Raw genomic sequence first — 12,291 nt, 5'->3', positions numbered from 1 at the left:
TAGTTACTACAGCAGTTAGAGAGAACAATATGGAATTTCCTTAAAAAGACAGAAATTAGATCTATCTCAAAGTCCAGGAATTCCACTTCTGGGTATACATCCAGAGGAAATAAAATCATACCAAATCATACCAACAAGATACCTGCACAACCATGTTTACTTTAGAACAACTCAGAATAACTAAGATATAGAACTATGGTGAGTGCTAAATGGCAGAGATCTTGGTGAATAAAATACATTATACACACAAAGAAATATTATACAGCCATAAAGAAGAATGAACTGGAATTTCAGAAATATAGATGAAAGTAGAGAACATTATGTTAACTGAAATAAATCAGACACAGAAAGCTAAAGAATCCTATGTCCTGTCTTACTTCTGGAAGTTAAAACAGAACACGACCTGGATACTGAATATTAATTAACAGACAGGGAGGTGTGTGTATGTAGATGAAAAACAGATAAACATAGGTTGGATCTGACCAGCGCCCACTGCATCCATGCTTTGAAATACCAAATGGAGCTGTGTTAATACCTACTAATCAGATAAGATGCTTTTTTGGTATTTCTGAAATAAACTTTTTCTTTGATAATTTCACACATGTATAAACTGCATTTTGATCATCCACCCCTACCCTCTCTTACCCCTCTTCCACCTTCATACATCTTCCCTTCCTCCGTACAAATGCCGTTCCCATTTCTATGACAGTTTGTTTTGATTTTGGTTTTGGTTTATGTCCGGAGCCATCTACCATGGAGTGTGGGAGACTCAGCAGTAGCCACACCATTGAAGACAATGATCTGTTTCCTTAGCAGTCATCCATAGCAAAAAGTTACTCAGGGAGGGGTAGGGCCTTTTCCCAAACATACCGTCCCTTCCACAGGCCCAGTCTTGCGCAGGCCCAGTGTAGGTAATCACAGCAGCTACGATTTTGAGGGGATAACAGCCACCTCTTGTCCAGAAGGTAACCTGTGAGTGCCCTGGTCTCTATCCTTTGCCCTTACATTTTCCTTGTCATTTTCCGCATTGTTCTCCAGACCTTGGAGGGGTGTGTGGCTGCCCCATTTAGGGCTGAACAAGACGCAGTCATTTCTTCTCAGCATCATGGGCTGCCATGAGCGTCTGTATTCGATGCTGTTCACTCAAAAAGAATCTTCTCCAGTCGAGGTTGAGAGCTGCGTTTAGGAGGTGTTTTAACGACATACCCATTCACCAAAACAGCATCAGTAAGACTCATATGCCCTCCAGCCATTGGCTTTGATCAGGCTTACAGCGATACCGGGTATACACTCAACCACGCTGTCAACAAAACAGAAGGAAAGTAAAAAATACTGTATGATATTTTCTCAATCAGAATAAAATATACCAAATATTACTTCAGTGTGTGCGTAGAGGGTCAAATCACTGATTTTAAGATACCTTTCCAAAATTTAAGTGCTGCTTCTTTTAATAAGCAATGAGTTTCTGTACTGATGTTTTGAAACGCAGTGAACAATTTATGTGAACCTGGTTTAAATGGTGGATATATTTATGAAAACCTGCTCTCCAAAGGAGCCAGTGGTATACACGTGGCAAGTATTGGGAAGTAAGGATGATGTCATCATTTCCCTTGGTGTTTTGTGTATTTAATGTCATCAAGTTTCTGTGCAGTTGAGGTTGTACACATATATAAACAGACCTTCAAATGTCTTAAACTTCATTAAATAGTCACTTTATTTTAGCTTTGAGGATCTGACCTTAATAAATGCCTGTATTATGGAGGGACTTACAACATTTTACAATTAGGTTGGCTATACTCTGCTGGGACAGTAAAGAGGCAAGCCACAATTGACACTTTGAAATTAAATTTAAAATATTGCTTCTGATTACTGAGGCTAATTGAAATTCTCAAAAACAGAAGCCACATGTAGTGACTCATGCCTCTAATCTCCACACCCAGGAAGCTGAGGCAGGAGAGTCAACAAGAATTTGAAGGCAGCTTGGACTACAGAATGATTTACATTTTTTCTGGAGAATGAAGTATTATTTTTCAAAAATCAGATTTATTTTCTTACTCCACCTTCTTTTCCCAGATTAGAGCAATTCATCTAGACAAATGCTAAGAAGTCTCACTTCTCACTCTGGACCAGATGACTCCAGACTGGTCATGTATTTGGCAATGATAAAATAGTGACACCATGTTTCTTAAAGTTGCTGTTTGGAAAACCTCTCCCTCACCCTGACAAGCTTAGGACTTTGAAGATTTGAAGGTGAGAATTCTCTTCCACGTGTCTGCATTGTCTGAAGAACAGCAGGTACTCCATGAATGTGGTAGAGAAAATGAGAATCACAGTCCTGTAAAAGCCTGGCTTTGGGCTATCAGGTAAGAACGGGGGCCTGAAAAAATGCAGTACACACCAGCCTCTCACGGTCTGAGCTGTAGATTCCTGACTCTTGAAATTGCGCCTGAGAACTAGAGGCCATCTCCTCTTCCCTCTCCATGTCTGTACACCTCCACAAAGACAGACCTGCACAGAGAGAGAGTCACTGATCCGACACAGGCTTCTTCCCAAAATGTTTGATTTGATCTTCTGTCATCTCACTTGTGAATACAGGCGTGTGTTGGTGACAGGAGATATGGGGGAGTTATTAGATAAGGAATCGCTCCCGCAAAACACTGAGTGAGATATTCATTTTGAGAGTCTTGTTGAGTATGCATCAATTTATTCAATATCTTAGAATGCAACAAAAGCATTGAAAGTAGCTTTTTTCTTACCTTTTATAAAAGCTACACCTTATATTTCCTTAAGAGTGCATTTGAGATAGGCATTTCTTCCTGTTGTGTGAAATTATTCCTGGAGAGAAATGAACAAATGTCTACTGAAGCCAGACAGAGCACCATTGGCATATCAGAGTGAGATTATCACCAAAGTCCATCTTGGTGAACCAGGGGCACTGGGGTTGTCCTTAAGAATATGGGTGAGGGGTTACTTACAGCAGCAGAAGAAACAGCTTCGCGGCCAAAGCCCAGCCCAGCGTGAGTGGCAGCTCAACAGGTTGGCAGGCGTCTCTTTCGGGCAGCTAGGCAGCACTCTGCTTCTTTCAGGTATTGTGGCTGCTCTGAACTTGTAGGCAGCATAGCTTGTCTAGTAGGGGCTCTCATCCGTCTTTACTGCTTATACGTGCCTAGAGAGGGAGGAGCCTCGTGAATCCAGTCAGTTTCAGGGACTTCCTAAGCCTTTTTTGTTATTTCCTTTCTTCCTTAAGGAGCTCCCATGCAGGCTGAGATGTTTCACCGCTCCCTAGAACACCCCAAGTCTTTACAACCGTCCTATAACGTGGAAGGTTTTATCTCAGACAAAACGGATATATTTTAGTTTTGCACAGCTCTTTTAAGTATTGGGACTGTTTAATTTCTAAGCTCTATCAGGCCTTTTCTGCCTTTGTGAAGTATAAAAGTCAGAGAGTTTTCCAGATTGAAAGCATAAAGTTCACATACAAAATTTTTATTCAAAAACAGAGAATCACATTTCAACACCAAACATAATATTTCCTAGAAATACCCATTAATAATTGGAGAAAGGCAGACACTAGAAAAATCAAACACACACCTTGTGTTGTCATGCTGTGGATAATGACCTGTGTACAAGCTGCTGCCATCCTTCCTGGCTAGAGAAAAAAGGAAAATGCTTTAAAAACGAGGTCAACAGTACTTTTTAAAGGAAAATACATCTTTCAAGAACAATCAAATCAGAAATTTATGCTAATTTGTCAATAACCATACTATCAATTAAAAAGATAATCAATTTTACAAGATTACAGCACTTTAAATTTAGTGAAAACTTTTGAAATTTATTCCCCAAATTTCTAAAAATTGCTTACAAAAGGGTATAAGGAAATTATGGGCAGTCTTAGAAGTACCTTGGGCTGCTCTTAGAGACACAGATGACATCCCACAGTTCTGATGGAATTATTCTGCTGTTATTTTCACTTTTTCTTTTGAGAGAATGTTGCTCTTTCTTCCTTTCAAATATTTGCTCTGACATAATCTTAATTCAAATGAATGAATATACTCCTCGTTCACTTGGATCAAAACCAGCATTGGAACAGTTTTCGACCAATTCTTCCAAACATTTCTTTCAGAGTTGGGATTCGGGAGAGAAGCTTGGAAATCGCACGTTTATTTTTTATTCAGAACTGTCCTTAAAAGACTTCAGATACTTTTCTTCTTCTTCTTCTTCTTGTTTTTCTCATAATGGCAGCTGGACCAATGGTCCATATGCCAAGTTAAGATTTGGATCAAGTTTAGATGGCTGAATGTTTAAAGCTTTAAAATGACTGCTTAAAATGGAAACTTGGAGACCATAGTCTACAGTGGAAAAAATCAGTCACTGTGGCCAGGTGTTGGTGATGTTTCAAAATTAGGAAATATAATTAAGTTGTCTACACAAGGAGTAGAGTTGAGGGGTCACTCATGGGGAACCTCATTACCATCACTTTAAAACTTAATTCTTTCCTTAACCATCCTTAGGCATTTTATATTCAGCTGTAACTGTGTGATCAAACCCACTTCTGATTTCTCCTAATCACTAATGCCATGGAGAAGCATCTATTCCTAGCTGTCTTATTAACCTTCAAATCAATTGGACATTTCTAAAGTGCCTAGAGCTCTGTCAGATGCTTAGAACAATGTGCTGATAATTATTCCTCTCTTGTGTCTCTCTTCTCTGTCTCTCTCAATCTCTTTGTCTCTGTCTGGCTCTCTCTGTCTATTTGTCAGTCTCTCTAGGTATCTGTCTCTCTGCCTCTGTATTTTATCTCTGTCTATCTTTGTTGGTCTGTCTCTGTCTCTCTCTGTCTCTCTCTCTCTCTCTCTCTCTCTCTCTCTCTCTCTCTCTCTCTCTCTCTCTCTCTCTCTCTCTCTGTGTGTGTGTGTGTCTGTCTGTCTGCAGACCAAAGCCAGAGAGGTGACATATACCTGAGATATTCAGACTTCTGCCTGAAGGTCAGTTGGATCTGCCAACATATGTTGCTGCTTTTGTGACATGGAAACCATGTGGAAGGAACAGACCAGGAAAATGTATGCTCTCTGTTTTCTTAAATTCAGTTCTAGCCAAATGTTTACAGAATTATCTGAAGAGATTTGCAGTTTCTTGTTGGGTCTTATTAAAACTTGGCAAACCTATGGTAACGAGCCTATCAACAACCCACCAGGAATTTGATGTCACTCCTAAAATACTTGATTTTTTTATGTTTATTGAATAATTTTTAATTGGAAGCCCCAGGGCCTTTTCTGATCAGTTGCCCACATTGCCACATGAAAGCATGGTATGCATATTCAGCTTGAAATGGCAGTGGCAGCCGAAGAGAAACAAAGCCTGTGTAAGCCTAGAAGAGGCCAGGAAAGGAGGCTCCAATGAGATCTGGGGAGAAATGGCTTCAGTGTGGGTGCTTTAAGATGCAGGAAAAGAAAGAATCTAAAACTCGGTTAATCAGAGCATTGTCCTTGGGCAGCATTTTTGCAGCTAAACCCAAAATACTGGCACAATGGACAAGTGCCACTCAAAAGCCAGGGCCTCTCATCTACACCAGGATTGTGGGTCACAGCCACGTCTATCAACATTTGAAAATATACTTCATAAAGTAATAATAATAATAATGCTAGCAGTTTCCCCTCTAATATCCAGAATAACAGTGCCACATTAGTCATACGTGTTTTCAATGGTCAAAACCTCAAAGAATTTCCTGTGCATTTACTGTAACCTGCCAAGTCCCACATTTGAGTTCCAAATCTCTCCGCACTATAGCTCTGCCCGGTGCACCCAGTCCTGTGTGAAGAAGATTCAGCATCTGAAGCCATGCAATGTAGTTCAAATTCCAGCCCCATTCTTTACCAACCTGCCTTGAGGAAGTCATTTCAGTTCATTTTTGTTTCTTTTCACTGTGAAACAGGACACGAAGCAGGGCTTATCCTATGCAACTGCTATGAATAGTAAATGAGTTGATCTGTGGATGCTTTAACACAACGTCTCATGCCTGGTGAGAGCCAAACTGTGTAAACGCTTAAAAATGCACTGGATACCCCCAGCCCACAAAGGTTATTACATTACTTTCTCTTTCTGTTTGTCGATTCTAGTGTGGATTAGTTAGCTTACAGAGAACCTGGGCAAGTTATTAGTTCTTTTTCTTCTGTGGAACTGAGCCTGAAGTAGATACTCAGTAAATTCTATTGAGTAGAATTTTACAAAGTCAGATGTATTTCTTTTTTAATCTTCTTTGTAATAATAGCTGTTACAGCTTTTAAAAAGAAGAGTTTTAGAACAGAACAAGCCAGAAAAATATGAGGGATAAGAATTAAAAGTGTAACTGTCCAATACAAAGTAGATGTTGAGCCAGTTTCCAATTTCTTTTACATGTTTGAAATGTATTTTCAAGAGAGAAAGGCATATAGAAAACTGAACTAGTGCTAGAGTCTCCGTCTTCTATTACTAATTGAGTTTAACTCACTGTAAGAGTTCTTCTATTTAAAAGTCCACCCTTCATTCTCTGCTCCATTACATCCCTTCCCCATCCTCACCATCATCATCCCTTCCCAATTTCATGTGTCATTATCATTATTAAGCCTTAGTCAATCAGCGCTTCCAGCACGTGTCATGTGTGTGGTGTCGGACTGTCGACTGGAGTGTAAGTAGCTTTTCAAGGGCCACGTCCTCCAAGAACCCTCTCCCGACAGCTATCATTTACCAATAGTTCCTCATCTAATGGTGGAGTTTTGTGTCCACCCACGCTGTCTGTGCTAGTGTTGTGTTTAACTTGCTCTGCAGGTGTCCTGGGTGTGTTATCCCAGCTACTGTGAGATCACATGTGCAAGTGGAAAGTGTTTAGTAACAAGTCGTCTTGTGTCCTGAAAACACCTTTGATTGTATTCTCTGGCTCCTACGATCTCTCCATCCCCCTCTTCTGTGATCTCTGACCCTTGAGAGAAAGAGACAAATGTGACCAATTTAGGGTTGAGCGTTCTGTACATTGATCAATTGTGAGTCTCGGTATTAATCACTACTTACTGTTCAAAGAAGCTTTTCTCCACAGGTTTTGAGAGGTGCACTAATCTGTGGGTATAATAATAAGTCATTAGAAGTCAGTTTAATACTATGTCCATTTGGTAGAATAATGACAGGTTCTCCTTTAGGGCCTATGACCTATTTAGCCAAAGTTTCTTGGATGAGCATGAGTTCTGTCTTGTGGAGTAACCAAGAGCAGTGAAAATAACCTGTAATGTTTAGGGGTCTATGAGACCCCAGTGGCAAATAACTCCAACACAGGCAACCCATTTCTGGCACCAGGTGTTTTGTTTGTTTGTTTGTTTATGATCTGTGATGACTAGGAGGAGGACTGTTTCTTATTCTAGATTAAGCCCGTTGAAACTGTTTTTGTGTAAGTGTTATTGTGGGATACTTTGTGTACAGTCCATTTTGTATTTACTGAACTAAATTAGTTTGAGAAAAGGGTTGCTCAGAGTTATCTGGCCTCCAGATATGTTAAGCATAAGTAGAGTTAGGACTTAGGTAAGGCAAGTAGATTGTTTCCTAATTTCATGAGAAATTGCTGCAAAAAAACTCTACATCTAACTCATAATTTTAGACATGTGGTAGGTCATTAGCTCTTGATTTTAAAAAAGCAGGAATCCTATTCTTAAATTTTTTTATCAGCCTAGTTTGTGTATGTTCTTATTCTTCAGATGTTCAGATTTTATGTCAATTATGCCAAATTTACAATAAATCTGTCAACATTTCATTTGTTATATAGTGGTTGTCCTTAGCTAACTTATCAAAATCTCAGAGCACATATATCGAAGAGCATTGAATTACAGCAGCTATCATTTCAATGCTAATACAATCATCCAACAAAACTGGGATCCAGCAACTCTATCTTTATATTTTATGTTAAGTTTAGCTCATAGCTGGCTGCTTGACTTCTGAATTGTATAAAGTTTAGAGTAAATCAGATCCCTTACAGGAGTACACACAGTGGTCTCTTCAGATGGATTTTTGTTGACTTTTCTCAACATGTTAAAAATCTCTGTTCTTTTAATTTTTCTAACTTCATGCTGTTTACATTCTCCTCTCATCTCTTCCATTGGTCCTTCTGAACCTCAGTTCATAGCTCTCCATTCTACTTTATATATAATGCTCCAGATTTCATCTTGATTCTCCCAGTGGTTTCAAATTACATCTCTGATAGGTGACTCTGGAATAGCCACTTCAGCCTTTCAAAATTCCAATAGCCTTCCAAAAGCCTGTGTCTTAGTTAGGGTGACTATTGATGTAAAGAGACACCATGACCATGGCAACTCTTATAAAGGAAAACATTTAATTTGGGCTGGCTTACAGTTTCAGAGGTTCAGTCCATTATCTTCACAGCAGCATGCAGGCAGACATGGTGCTGAAGAAGGAGTTGAGAGTTCTAGATCTTGAGCTGCAGGCAACAGGAAGTTAACTGTGTCACTGGGCACTGCTTGAACATAGGAGACCTCAAAGCCCACCCCCACAGTGACACACTTTCTCCAACATGGCCATACCTACTCCAAAAAGCCATACCTCAAAATAGTGCCACTCTCTGTGGGGGACATTTTCTTTCAAACCACCACAGCCTGCTTGGCCCCTCTTCTTGGATGACATCACTACATATGGAATTTAATGTGTTTTGGAATGAATTTATCATGCTCTGAGATCATCTATCCATAATTTCTTTACTGTTTTTCCTTCACTCATTAGGAAATCAGCATCCCCACTGGCTACTCTACCCTGATTCCATATCCACCCCACAACAATTATTGAATGTTCGATCATCTTCATATTTTTACAGTCTCCTGTTCCTTCTGGCATATCTCTTACATCTCTTCTGTTAGATTAGCATTGGAGAGCAGGGCCTAGAATTATACATGATAATTACTGTTGAACTGATAAATGAATGTTTCCTGCCTTAGCTTCTTTACTCTTTCAGTATATTTCAGAGTAATCACTCTTTTTAAATTATGTTATTCCTCATGTCACTTCCACTGAATCCCTTCAGTGCTTATACTCACTCACTTGTAACGGTGTTTCCCAGTCCTGACTTCACAAACCTTAATATTATTAATATTGATCAGTGATATGATAGAAACTATCACCATAAGAACATCTTTGCTCATCAACTATCATGAATAATGTCTACAAAAACAATTATAGTCCTAAATATCAGATAATTATCAGCTAGGCCAAATCCGTGTTTTTTTTTCCACTCAAAATAGTAGTTCTCATGAGCCATAGATTATGCAGTAAAATCTATATTGTGGACTCCAGAAAGGGAGGCTTTTCATAATATGTTCTCAATCACCCTGAAGAACATTATTACTTGTATTTTTTAAACAAAAATTCTTCTCTTGTAATTCTTATCCACAAATGTGCCTTGCAAGATGCTGTTTCCTTGATTTTACTTATAGAATAGGTTGACTATGATAGAGTGCAACTTTACTTCCTTCTAATGGGAGAATGGAATGAACATAAAAAAGGACATTAATGCACTCAACCAATCACACAGCAATTTACAGTGCTTGTGAACTTTCTAGGGCATCTGTGTCTGCTTACCAATAATGACTCTGAATTCTGATGAATTATAAGAAGTTGTAACAATGGAGCAGATAGAATCAGAGATGAGATGTTCTGGCCTCTCCTGGGGAGGGAAATGTTTTCCGAAGGAAGGAGAGTGGCCATATATTTCTATCCAACACCAGATTGCTGATCTTTAAAGCGTGTTTTATGAAATGTTAACTTGCCTCTCCTGAAGCTGTGCACCACTTTATTACATGGTATAAGGACATACTGACTCCAAATGCCTAAAGTGGAGGCAAAGAAAAAGAGTCTTCAAGAACAACCCGAGGTAATTCTACCCTGACTACTTACTTTTCTTTTCCCACATGCTGTTTCTAACTGTCTCGCTGCATCTCATATTCAGTATGGAAAGCACAAACGCTAAAACTTGAGAGACATCATTTAGAGGCAAATAAGGTTTTATCACATAGTTAATTCCTTCCTGAAGGAGACCTCTTCCTCAGAGGACACAAAGGGCACCCACTTTAGAATGATAGCCTGTACTCATGGCCGGATTAGTCACAGATGTGTGTTTAAGTGAGATGCAGTGTTCAGGCCATGTGATTGCATCACGTTGAGTTCCACAGACCTGTTTTCACCTGTGCTTAACTCCTGAGTGTTCTGGAAAATCCAGATACTTTTTGGAGAGGCTAAGATGACTTATGTTGTTTTATGCCAAACTGGAGCTATGCTTTTTATTAACTTCTAAATGAAGGGCACTAGCCAGATGTATTTAATGAGTACTTACAGAAAAATACATGGGTTTCACAAGACCTTTGAAGCTCTTCCTTTTCATAGCAAGTCCAATGCCTTCTGATGATGTGACAGATCTCTGTGATAATCAGCTGAAGAGATTTACTTGGCTGATGAACTTGGGGGCTTGGATTTGTTATCAACTGGCAGCTTGACTTTGGGGTGTGTGGTGAAGCAGAACATTGTGGCGGTGAAGACTGCAGACCAAAACCACCCATCTTACCACTGGGAAGAAAAGATAGTATAGGAAGAACCAAGGGTCTCACACTGGCACCCAAGTCTGTTCCCAGTAGAATAAATTCCCCACTAGGCCACAACCCTTACGGTTCCACCACTCCTCAACTGTGACAAACTGGGGACCATTTTTTAACAAATAGGTCTTTGGGGGATATTCTGGATCCAAACAAAAGTTATAGTCAGTTACATTTGTGAGTTATTCCAAACTTGTATCCAGCCAAATATTTTTTCAAAAGCACAGAGAAAAATGGCAATGGTAGGCAGAGTTATGATACAGTGCAAAGATCTCTGTGTTTTAATCCTAGGGACCTGTGATGTTATGATTCAGATGTAATTACAGACCTTGAGATAGGGAGAAGCTCTGACTGGTCAGGGTGGGACTAATCTAACTCCCAAATACATAAAGAGATTATCTGTTTTTAAGGGAAGAAAGACTTATTTACTGTGTCTTTTGCCTTACAGAAGCTTCTCAGTTTCAGGAGGTCCCATTTATTAATTGTTGTTCTCAGTGTCTGTGCTACTGGTGTTATATTTAGGAAGTAGTCTCCTGTGCCAATGCATTCCAGACTACTTCCTATTTTCTCTTCTGTCAAGCTCAATGTAACTGGATTTATGTTGAGGTCTCTGATCCACTTGGACTTGAGTTTTGTGCACGGTGACAGATATGGATCTATTTGCAGTCTTCTACATGTTGACATCCAGTTATGCCAGCACCATTTGTTGAAGATGCTTTCTTTTTTTCATTGTACAGTTTTGGCTTCTTTGTCAAAAATCAAGTGTTCATAGGTGTGTGGGTTAATGTCAGGGTCTTCAGTTAGATTCCAATTAGTCCACATGTCAATTTTTATGCCAACACTAAGCTGTTTTTATTGCTATAGCTCTATAGTAGAGCTTGAGGTCAGGGAAGGTGATGCCTCCAGAGGTTGCTTTATTGTACAGGATTCTTTTAGCTGTTCTGGGTTTTCACATGCTCAACTATGTTCATAGCAACATTATTCCTAATAGCCAGAACCTGGAAACAACCTAGATGCCCTTCAAATGAAGAATGGATTAAGAAAATGTGTGGTACATATATACAATGGAGTACTACTCAGCAGAAAAAAAAAACCACAATGACATCATGAAATTAGTGGAACTAAAAAATATCATCCTGAGTGAGATAACCCAGACTTAGAAGGACAAATATGGCATGTACCCACTCGTAAGTGGATACTAGATGTAAAGCAAAGGATAACCAGACAACAACCTACAACTAGAGAAGAGAAGCTAGGTAACAAGGAAGACCCAAAGAGGGATACATGGATTGCCCTGGGAAGGGGAAATAGATGAGATCTCCATGAGTAAACTGGGGATGAATGGTGGGCAATGTAGAGTAGGGGATAGGAGATGAGAACATAAGGGAGTGGGATAGTCGAGCTGGAACAGGGATGAAGTGGGAAAGCAATGAAAAAGATACCATGATAGAGGGAGAGATCACGGGGATAAAGAGAAACCCCATGTTAGGGAAGTTGCCAGGAACCCCCAAGGATGACCCCAGCTTGGACTACTAAAAATAGTGGAGAGGGTACCTGAACTGAACTGGCTTACTCCAGTGACCAGATCAGTGAATACCTTAACTGTCATCACAGAGCTTTTCTCCAGTAACTGGAGGAAACACAGATGCAGAGATCCACAGCCAAACACCAGGCAGAG

The sequence above is a fragment of the Peromyscus eremicus genome, chromosome 11 (assembly GCF_949786415.1).
Source record: "Peromyscus eremicus chromosome 11, PerEre_H2_v1, whole genome shotgun sequence".
Lineage (NCBI taxonomy): Eukaryota > Metazoa > Chordata > Mammalia > Rodentia > Cricetidae > Peromyscus > Peromyscus eremicus.
This window is presented reverse-complemented; position numbering follows the sequence as displayed.